The sequence below is a fragment of the Lipophrys pholis genome (assembly GCF_963383615.2).
Source record: "Lipophrys pholis genome assembly, chromosome: 6".
Taxonomy (NCBI): Eukaryota; Metazoa; Chordata; class Actinopteri; order Blenniiformes; family Blenniidae; genus Lipophrys; species Lipophrys pholis.
The window spans coordinates 9,178,133-9,190,630 of NC_137629.1; positions in this window are offsets into that span (position 1 = coordinate 9,178,133).

Here is a 12,498-nt window from a genome sequence, read left to right on the forward strand (position 1 = left end):
AAAAAGATTCTGGCACCCGTTGGACAGCCAGAGCCACCTAATTACAATCAACACAGTCAGATGGCTTCATGTTGGAGAAATTATCAATCTTCATTCCAGTGGCAAGTTTTCCACAACAGAGCCAGATGCTTCCTCCAGGGGCCTCGACGTGCAACTGGATAATGTAAACTTCACATCACTTCTCTGTTGCCTGTCGACCATAGGCCTCCTGGAGAGGAACAACACCCTGTTGCTTCTTTGTCCCCACACACCTTTATATGTAATAGTTTGACTGTGCTGATATTTGGACAATAGTTTCTAGGCTTTACTGCTGTATTGTTTCCATCTCCTATTCGGCCTTTGTCTGACACAAGTTTAAGTGAAGATCAGAGTGAGCAAACAATCAAACTCTCCATGTACTAATATTTTGTATACCCCTGTTGAATGGCAGCAGTCTAATAATTTTGGAGTTCATAAGGAAGTACCATCAGAATATGTAAATCACGCAGCAGGAAAATGCAGATTGGAGAAAATGAAGCATCGACTGAAGAGCGAAGAGCCTGATAGTAACATTTGTAGTGTTTATGTGTTGTTCGGGGGCCCAACGTGAGGCATAATTAGCTATGGAAATTCACACCGACGCAAAATAAAAGAGCATTTTTTTCCCATAGAAGGAGCCCACAGAGGGCTCAGTTATTCCTCAACTGTGTGTGAAGCGCGTAAACCTTGCGGGTCCACATTTCATGTATCGCCTTTGTGAGACGCGGGGATGCTGTACTAAAAGGAAAGAAATGTCTCGGGGAGCCGACAGAAGTTATAACGGTGATTTGAGAGAGCTCCCAGGCAGTGATGCAAAGAATCACTGCACAGAGGAGGAGCCAGCTCTTGGGAGGATCAACTCATGGCTGGGTGGCTGTAACATTTTCATGGGTGATTGTTACGTTTTAAGATTTCCCTGGGGAAAGACCATGATGTAGGAGCCTGCTGGGGGTAAAAGAAAAAGGGTTAGAGTGTGATGAGAGAGAAAATGCCCAATGGAGAAAAAAAAAAAGCAAGTGTTATGTTGTTTCTCTGTATGACTGTCAGTGATTGAAACCATAGGAAATCTCTACATACATCAAGACCCATGAGTGAACCTCGAGTCTAAAAGAAACTCAACAACACCAGAATGATGTTAAGGAGTGGCAAATACAGCCAAAGGGAAAACAATCTGCAGGGAGTAAATTGAAACTTTTCAGCCAAGTTTATTTTCTAAATCTCACAACATCGAAAAGGACAACTGTGACAATCCCATTCACGGTCATACTCAAAATCTGAAATATTCAAAACCTTTTTGAGGTATTAATCAAACGAATGCCGTCAGTAACTTTTACCACAGAGTGTTACTCAAGTAAATGCATTGCTTCCCATCATTCACACCCACAGGACTATTACATATTCAGCACAGCAAAGAAAGTTTCACACTCCAAATCTGCTCAAAATGGTAAAAGTATGAGGAACACCTTTAACAGGGGATAATTAGGAGTCAATTAGGTGTGCAAACAAACAATAACCTGAGAGTGGAGAGATGAGCAGCTAACTGCTCCTCCGACTCCGTGAGGCAGCGAGGAGCCTGAGGGGAAATATTTGGACTATAACTGAGTGATCATTATTCTGGATGGCAGCCAAGTACTGGGGGGGTGGAGATGGGTGGGGGTGCAGGAGTACAGCTGGGCCACTTAATGTATAATGTCTAGATCTATTCTTTTCTTGTTTGTTACAGATGCCCAGGCGCGCCCATATTTAAATTACATTATCGGAAGATTGTTAGTTGTATGTTATCTAAAATAACTGTTCTGGGACGCTTAAGCTCATACCCAAATTTAAAGCTGTGAGATCAAATAAATGGTTAAGAAAAATCATATAACACTGCCATGCTTACTAAAGTTAAAATGAAGGATAAAACAATTTAATTTCAAGTCACAATGACTTGATCCATAAACAAAACTAACTTTAGTGAATCTTTAAAGTCTTCACATAAATTAAAGTCTGCCTATCATGAAATATTCTGTATTATCACTTAATGTGTGAAAAAATATATATAAAGTCAGTTGTATGGTCAGTTGATCGATTTATGCCTTTAGGGTTGTTGTTTTTTTTTTTTTAAACTAGAGTGAACACGTGCACAGGTGTGCTAATTAAGGACGCGTTCATGAACACACTGCTTTACTGCGACGTGGTTTTACCTGGAAGCTTAATGGAACTAAACCCTTAATTAAAACAACAACAAAAAAGAGAGAATAACGCCCAATTACCAATGTATCACCAGCCAACTAATATTTGTTTCTTCCAAGAGAAGGCAAAAGTCCAAACATAACAATTACCTTGAAAAGAAATAAAAACTACCTTTCAGCAGCATGCACGAGAAATAAGTTAAGGTTGCCTTTCCAAAGCGGAACACGAGGTTTTAAAGATCTGCATGAAATTGGCCAGATCCACAAAGGCAACATGACATAGTAGTTTAGCAAGTAGAGAAATAGTCCACACGCAACATGCCACCGGCTGTCCTGTCCTACCAGCTGAAGACGCAGCCGCGTCCACGCGCGCAGACACGGTGTCCAGTCGCTTTGCGTCCATCGTGGTCCCGTGTCCCCGGTCCGGGTCCCGGGAGGTGAGCTGAGGATGGTGCTGCGGGCAGGAGCTGGAGAGATGCTCCTCCACCTGCACGGTTCGTGCTACTTGCTGCTCCTCCAACTCTCAAGTTTGGCTGCGCGAGTGTGAGAGAGAAACTGACAGACAACGCTGGAAGCATGCTCGTGCACGCCAAGAAGGGCGCGCGCATGGGTGGGTGTTGAGTAAGAAATGCCAGTGAAATAAACGACATGAGAAAAAAAAAGTAAGGGAATGTGTATTTGGTGGATTACCTTGGTCATATGTGGTACACTTGTAAAGAACATGTATTCTTGGCCATGATAAAGAAAAAAGTCAGATTTATTTTTTAAATCAAATAACCACTCATGTTTTTTTTTATGTCCTTTTTTGAACAGAAAACCCAATGAACAAAACTTACACAGACCCCCGGTGACTCCACAGACAAGGTCCCCCCTCAGAACAGGTGTTATCAGAGACCACCTGGAACTGTGGCATGGATAGGACAGAGAGACATGGCAGCGTCCTGACGTCAACCTTAATGGACGCTCGTGGGATCAGCGTGTTCACTTTGAGAGACCAACACAAACACAGTTTGTTGTAAAAAGATGAACTATTGAACTGTTATCACACTTGCTTATATGTGCACGTTTCTCATGAATGTGAGAAAGAAATAGGCTTTAAATTGTAGATCAATTACAAAGAAGCGTTGTTGAAATAAATAAAGAGAACAAATGACTTTACATTTTGTGTAAACTTTTGATGTGTCAGGAGCTACATTAACGGTCATATTTCTTCCTGAAAATGACAACTACAAAGTTGCAGGGAAATACACAGGGATACAAACCGGCTAATACTTCACCTCTGTTGATATCCCAAAATTTAGCAATTCTGTTCAGAATCACAATTGGTACATTTTACCGCTTTGTTGACATTTCTTTCGGGAGTAAGTCCAAGATTTACAAGTCATATTTTTATTGACAAATAGTTTTATAACTTTCCTGCAAGGTACTTACAAAGACTCTTATAATAATAATAATAATAATAATAATAATAAAACACCAAAACAATGTTGACAGTGGAGCATATTTGTGTATACGAACCATTTTCTCACATTGCTCGTCTTGTCTGACTTGTTTTTATAATGCTGCCTGTTACGACCCCAAAGAGGGAGGGGACATATTTTTGGACACGGGAGACGAGGGCATAAGTTTTTACACATTCAGTTTATTTTCTTTGATTTCTTTTTACGAGAACCTCGTCCACCTGTCCAAAAAAACAAACAAAAGGAACAGGAAAAAGTTTAACTGAAAAATGGGCGTGACTGCCCGGCCAAACGAAACAGGCAGGTGCGGCAATGGCCCAACCCTGTCCAGGGCCGCCGAACCAGTACCGACACCGAGCTACGGAAAAAAACACGAACCCTGACTAGACCCAGAGGGAAAATAAAAAGTGAAAACAGTACGGCCGGTACAGCCACCCCAAACTACCCAGAAAGAAAACACCCAACGGACCCATTAATTAAAGACAGGACAGCGTCTGCCACCACATTGTACTCGCACAAATATGTATGATTACAATACCTGCTCTCAAGTCAACGCCACCACGAAGCCATCCACACCTGGTGGTGCTGAATTAGACAGATCCTGTCCACTGTCACCAGAGTGACGTGCGGCTCGGCGCATCTGTCACTCAAGCCACCAAAATGGCGGTTGTTGCTCTTGTATCGACCGAATCGGGGGAAGCCACCTCCATCCGGTGTGGTCGCTCCTGGTTTCCCTACTGCTCCTTCTAGTCACAGTGGGTTTACGTGTTTGCCACCGCGTGCGCCACGGCCCCAGACGTGATCAAGTCCCGATAAACCCGCGCGAACTAGTCCGGACGCTCACAAACAGGGACAGGCGTCACTTCGGGGTAACTCGCAGCCTGCCACCAGCCAAGTCGTTCCCCATTATCATCGACACCCCCGATATCGGGAAGCTTGGACGCACACACATTGTCTCCCGACCAGAGGTCCGACTCATGCACAATTCTGTGCAGGGGAACATCAATGTCCCGCATATTAAAGCTGCGCACCCGAACGTATGAACCGACAGCCGTAGCAAGACTCAACGGAAACACCCGCGCAAGGATAAATGACTGAGGCTGCCGTATCACGCAGGATCGTCACCGGGACCTTGCTCCTTATAGAGACACAAATCCATTCATCAATAAAGGCTTTTCGGCAGCAAGATCATTGCGTTTTTGAGACTCACTCGATGGGCATACAGTGTGGACTGAAGCCACCGGCTGAAGGCCTCTTCATACTCCATAAGAACAAGACGAAAGTTCGCCAGTGCGGGGTCCTGCCGAACAAAATGACGTAATTTCCTTCGGCCAGCACCCTCTGGCCGAAGACATTTGTTTCGGCTGTGCCAACCACCCTGGCCGAACTATGTGGGTGCCGCACTGCCGAAACTTCGGCACTGCGCATGCGTGTTCCAGTTCGCTCATGACTATCAGTCATATTTTAATCATATTTAGCTTGTAAACATCGCTACTGTACGAGCGACGCAGCTCGTTAAAATGTCCAGGCTTTTACATGATGCACCTGAACGCATCACGAATAGCTGTCATCTCCTGTAGTTAATACCGGACCAACATCGCGCTCGGACAAAAACTCTCTTTTGTTACTGAAAAAGTTCAGAGAAATGTATTACTGAAAGCACTGGAGGCGAGAAATAAACTGTTCAGTTGAAAAGTTTAAACGCCGCATCACAGACATGTGGCTTCTGCGAGGGGGCGTGGCCTGCGAGTTCGGCAGCTTCTTATCGGAGTATGAACAATCCTGCCGAAAAAGCTTTTTTTTCGGCAGCTGGCTGACGTCACTGCCGAATTTTCTTCTTGTTCCTATTGGTTCAAAAAGGGAGTATGCAGGGGCCTTTAGCGTTCTTTTTCACTCGAACCGGACAAGCCGCGACGACATGCCCCTGCCTCTTACAATAGTGACACGTGACGTCACCCATACCTTGAGCGTCAGGCGGACCAGACCTGGTGTCCACGTCGGACCGAGAGCCAGCACCGGTGTAGGTACCAGATCTGTCCGGGCTACCAGATCTGTCCGGGGCGGGGCTTGCGCATGCGGTCAGGCTACCAGATCGGTCCGGGCGGAGTTCGTGCCTGCGCCTGTCAATGACGTCACACACAATATGATCTACGGCAAATACATATAAACAAACTATATTACAGGCTGGATCGATCGATCGATAGATGGATAAACTTTTTCATAAGAATTCTACCTTTGTCGCTATGTCCAATATTATAATATTGTGTATGTATTTGGTAATATAATGAAAACAGTCACTTATCTCTACATTATATCTGTACATTCCTTCTCATTCATGTGGCCACAATATTTATCTTCAGTCTTGGGAAACACTCCGTTTATTGTTTAGCGTGCTTGAGATATGAGAAACAGACTAAATGTCACTGTCACCTATCACATGTCTTTACAGCATTAAGTGGGCAAAAAAGGACACTTCATGAAATCAGACGAAGCACCACCAGACTCTCCATAAACTCTCCTGAAGTTATACCAGACAGATCACTGCTGCTTCGGGACATTCAGAGGCAAAAAACCTCTCGTAGCATCCTGTTCACCTCACACAGCCTTGTTAGCTTTTCACGGAGCTATAAAGCTAACTGCGAAAGCTAATGTTAGCTTCATATTGTGACAGGAGAAACTTGCAGCCAGTAAAAATGCGAAACGCCATCATAGCCAATCATAATGTGAAACGTCATCACCACGCGCGGGTTCAAGCCCCGCCCTGGACCGCTCTGGTAGCTCAGGCCATTGCTCAAACCCCATAATGTGAAACGTCATCACCACGCGCGGGTTAAAGCCCCGCCCTGGACAGCTCTGGTAGCTCAGGCACATGCACAAACCCCGCCCCGGACAGGTCTGGTAGCCCGGACAGATCTGGTACCTACACCGGGCTACCAGATCTGTCCGGGGCGGGGCTTGCGCATGCGCTCACGTGACCAGATCGGTCCGGGGCGGAGTTCGTGCATGCGCCTGTCGATGACGTCACATAATGTGATTTACGGCGACTCCATATGGACAAACTACATTACGGGATTCATTGATGAATAGATAGATAGATAGATAGATAGATAGATAGATAGATAGATAGATAGATAGATAGATAGATAGATAGATAGATAGATAGATAGATAGATAGATAGATAGATAGATAGATAGATAGATAGATAGATAGATAGATAGATAGATAGATAGATAGATAGATAGATAGATAGATAGAGATCGACTTTTTGTTTGACATATTTTTGTATAGTTTTCATTCTTAACATACACACACCTGGACAAAATCTTTGATACACCTTTGTTAATCAAAGAAATACCCACAATGGCCAGAGAAATATCTTTAATCTGACAAAATTAAAAATAAATAAAAATTTAATGATTTTTCCTCCTTGGTTGTCTCCCATGAAGTCTACTGTGGCTCAAACAATGACGAATGGTGCAATCTGACACTGATGTACCTTGACCTTGGAGTTGATCTTTAATTTATTTGGGTATTGTTATGGGCTCTTTTGTTACCATTCATATTATCCATCTCTTTACTTTGTCATCAGTTTTCCTCCTGTGGCCACGTCCAGAGAGAGTGGCTACAGTCCCGTGGATCTAAAATTTCTGTATAATATGTGAAACTGTCATCACAGGAGCATCAAGCTGCATGGAGATGGCCTTGTAGCCTTTAGCTTTATTATGCTTGTCTATCATTTCTATCATGTCCGGGCTACCAGATCTGTCCAGGGCGGGGCTTGCGCATGCGCTCACGCGACCAGATCGGTCCTGGGTGGAGTTCGTGCATGCGCAGATGACGTTGCAGTCTTTGAAACGACATGGCGAGTCACAAGGAGAACGAAATGGATAGCTTTTATACTGAGCTGAGTCACTTTATTCAAACCGCTGTCTATCACACCCTCACTACAACCTCCAAAAATACGGAGGGCCGAAAAAGTGCGATTCGAAGAGCATCCAAACACTACCTTGTAAAGGGTAAGTCACAGTATGAATTTAATATATATAATATCTACTGTTCAATTGTTCTGATTAAACTGAACTTAAAGTTAAAAAAAAGAATATATATACACACACACACACACACACACACTCCAATGTAATGCCACAAACTGCACGAGTGTGTTGAAGACAAACTCACCACTGTACAGTAGAAACTATTTTCAGAGCCAGACACTGTACTGATTGCACTGATAGTTGCCTGATTATTATCAAGTGTCCCCTTTTACCCCCTTCCTTTTAGTTTTTCCTTTCAAGTACTACAACCAATATTAGTTGTAGTTTTCACTGCCTGCCACTGGATTTTCTGGATTTTAACTTAGTCATAAAGTAATCAAATAGTAAATATACATGCACAGTTCTAAATGAATGTTGTGCTTTCCCACTGTATCAGATGAGCGGCTGTTTTACAACTGCCAAGGCAAACCCCTCCTGGTAGTGATGGACCCAAAGCAGGTGTGTGAGGTGCTGAGAGAGTGTCACAACAATGGAGGACATCCAGGGAGATGCAGAACGATGGAAAAAGTATTGGCTTCCTACCACTGGAGAACTCAGCGTGACGATGTAAACAAATGGGTGAGAGCTTCTAAAGGAAACATGGAATTGTTCATTGTCATTAAAATAGAATAAAAAATAAATACTCATACATTACTCCAATAGTACAGAATACTCTTACAGTGTAGCTTAGCAATTAAATCAAGAAATGACTTTGTTATATCCTACATTCTAATTAATACCCTTTTTTTTTTTTAAAGGTTGATGAGTGTCCCAAGTGTCAGCAGCACGACACACTCCAAACTGTAGCACCTGTGCTACATCCCATTGTTGTTCGGGAGGCATGGAGTGTCCTGGGGATTGATTTGATGGGTCCTCTTCCTACTACTGTGAAGGGAAAACGGTAAATATTTTAGGTAGAAGCTGTTGTCTAAAACTAAAAATGAAATGACATTTAAAGATGCTATTCATTTACAACAAATTGCACATTATGTTGTAGATATATACTGACGGCCACAGATCTCTTCACCAAATGGGTCATGGCCAAGTCGATGTACACCAAAACAGCGGCAGAGGTGGCCAGAAAAATCTCAAATATTCTGCTCCACTTTGGGTTGGTTGAGCGGATTATTACAGATCAAGGCCGTGAATTTGTTAATGAGGTACTGTTATGTGTATAAAATGTAGTTTTGTATGACACATATTTGTACTTCACAATATTTGTAATTGAACCACACTGTATCTGTAAAGATCATTAGTTAACGTGATCATGTCCGCAGGTCAACCGCAGTCTTTTGGCCGCTCTGGGAGTCAAGCACTGCATCACATCGGCTTACCATCCCCAGGCCAATGGCCAAGATGAACGCACCAACAGAACAATCAAGACTGCACTGTCCAAATACTGTGGGGAGCAGCAGAATTGAAAAAAATTAAATGATATCGATTTATGTCTCTGTCAGAGGTCAACCAAGTACACACCATACTGTGCGTTATTTGGTAGACATCCTCGCACCCCAGGAGTCATCAACATTGGACAAAGGGAGGAGGGTGACATTTCTGTTGTTGTGAATGAGGTCACAGAACAACAGGTTGAGGCTCAGACTGCAGAAGTCAGTGAGCTACATCAAAAGGTGACGGTAAAATAGTTCTATGCATCTGTAGTTCAACTTGAAATATATGAACAAGGATGTTCTGGGAAATAAACAGAATGTAATTGGACTTGATAATATCTCTGTAAGGAAGTTTTGACTCTTGTCCAAGGGGCTTCATCAGTTCGTGCTCATCTGATTAGGCTAGGCTCGTCCGACTGGCTGTTGTAGAAGCACTGGTTTTTAACCTCAGGACGTGTTTCCAAAAGCCAATGGTGTCCAACAATTGTTAGAAAAATTGCTAGAATAACCATGACCTGGACAGATTACAATATTCGCTTTTCAATTCTTTTTTTTCCTCTCAGATCTACCAGAACATACAGATTGCCCAGGACAGACAGAAGAAGGACTATGAGAGCCGCAAAAGAAGGAATGTCATGTCATTCCACTTTCAAGTTGGTGAGGAGGTCCTGAAGGCCAACAAAAGAAAGGAAGGCCGAAAAGGAGGGCGACTGGAGAGCAACTGGTCTGGGCCTTACGTCATAAGCTCCATATCAGAAAAGGGAGTGTTGAAGTTATCGAGCATGACGGGGGCTCAGCTGAAACAAGAGCGTCAATGTTTCACAGCTGAAGCCTTTCATCAGACCTCATTTCAGAGGTATTATAATTAATATAAAGTCACGATGTATCTGGATTATGTATGTGGTAGTTGTTAATACTCCCTATTTTTCATCGGAAAGCAAAGAGCCAGATGTCTTAAATGACAATTTTGAGGAAATTATTATTAATCGATAATTTTTTTGTCCATTAACAGTTGAACAGGAGTCCTTGTTCAAGGAATCACTGGATGATCATGTGTACTGTTCTGGGGCGAGTTATTTAAAGGAGATGCATCCAACTCAAGACATGCTGGTAAATATATAAATATGATGACATTTTTACACAAACCTTAATATGCATTATTTTGACTTCACAGTTTCATTTGTATGTTTTGTAAAAACTGCACCCCAGGTACATGCATGTCATACTAGAAAATCTTGTATCTATTTCATTGCACATACTTATTGATGGCAGCTATGCAAAGATTTCATGCAGACTGTACTGTAGTAGTAGTATTCTTTTTTTTCTGTCACTGTTTTACAGGATATGTCGGCACAGGGAGAAGGGGGCAAGTGACGGCATTCTATTCCGAAGCCAGTCATCCAGGCTACTGCAGCCACTTCTGCAACCAGATGCATTAAGGTGAAGAGAAGTGACACACAATTCCTGAACTAGACTAATCAACATGTTTGTTACAATGGTAACTTCTTGACAAAAATATCTATGCATGTTGCAGGATATCCTTGCAAAGAGGAGCAGACTCTTGACTCATCCACCGACCTTCTCCACTTGTCCTCAGCTCCAGCTCGCCAGTCTCTGCTCATCTTTTTGATTGCACTGTTTAATATTTCTTTGTAAATTTGTTTTAATTTCCTTGTTTCAAAAAAGGTCCAAATGTGTCACTGTTTTCAGCATATTTGCCAATAAACTTTTCTTAACAAATATCTTTCTGATATTGTATGAATGAAATATTTATTTTAGCTGCAGTCGGCCTATTTACTGGGTGAAGAGTCGCCACTGTGCTGTTTGGTCCACGTTTAGCGTGGTCCACACCATGTCCCCAGAGGAAGTCAAGGAGAGAGTTGTCTGAGATTACAAAGAAAATGATAGACAAGCATAATAAAGCTAAAGGCTACAAGGCCATCTCCAAGCAGCTTGATGCTCCTGTGATGACAGTTTCACATATTATACAGAAATTGTAGATCCACGGGACTGTAGCCACTCTCTCTGGACGTGGCCACAGGAGAAAAACTGATGACAAAGTAAAGAGATGGATAATATGAATGGTAACAAAAGAGCCCATAACAATACCCAAATAAATTAAAGATTAACTCCAAGGTCAAGGTACATCAGTGTCAGATTGCACCATTCGTCATTGTTTGAGCCACAGTAGACTTCATGGGAGACAACCAAGGAGGAAAAATCATTAAATTTTTATTTATTTTTAATTTTTTCAGATTCAAGATATTTCTCTGGTATATCTATCTATCTATCTATCTATCTATCTATCTATCTATCTATCTATCTATCTATCTATCTATCTATCTATCTATTCATCAATGAATCCCGTAATGTAGTTTGTCCATATGGAGTCGCCGTAAATCACATTATGTGACGTCATCGACAGGCGCATGCACGAACTCCGCCCCGGACCGATCTGGTCGCGTGAGCGCATGCGCAAGCCCCGCCCCGGACAGATCTGGCAGCCCGGACAGATCTGGTAGCCCGGACAGATCTGGTACCTACACCGGACCAACATCGAGCTCATGGAGTATAAATTGGCCTTTAATACATTAACTGTGACGCAAAGCTGGAAAAATGTCCCGTCCCGTCACTTATGTCCTCCATTTCGGCATCAAAACAGAAAAGCTCCTCTCTTCTGATTGGCTGTGGGACAAAATCCTCTCTCCTGTGAAATCCGTCAATCTCAGATAAGCCCCGTCCTTTTCTCCATTGACCGAACCCACAGGTCTTTTTCACCAGATATCTCAGCGGAGGGGAGCCGCGGTGTGTGATTTGTAGATGAAGAAAACAATCTGTGACTTGTGTGAAAGAACTTCACATCGATACAGATGCACAAATATGTTTTTCACCAGATGTACTGCAACAATTGGAGGAAAAATATCAGCACAACAGTTTTTTTAATCTGTGACTTGTAAAACAGGATTTGTGCTCCGGTAATTAAGAAGTTGTGACTTCTAAGTGTGGTGTTGTATTTGTGGAGAGAAAAGAATTCTACAGGTACACAAAACAAATCTACAGGTACACAAAACAATTCTATAGGTACACAGCTACAAATAAATTTTTACAAGTACACAAACCTATTTCACCAATAATATAGAAGTATTCATACATAAATCAGAAGCCGGTGGGAGCTTCCCTGGTGCGTTCAAGTTCACCTCAGTTACAAGTATAAATCACACCAACACTACTGTACAAGCGTATTGTACCAATAATTCATAGAAAAACTAATTGTTTTCAGGAAACTCCACAGCATTCTTGTTCTACAGGCTCCCAGGTACCTCTGCGTCAAACCTCAACTAGAATCACAGTAGCATTTTCTCACAATAACACAAAACACACCCAATACATACAGTGCTGTACAGGTTTATTGTCTAAAAATTC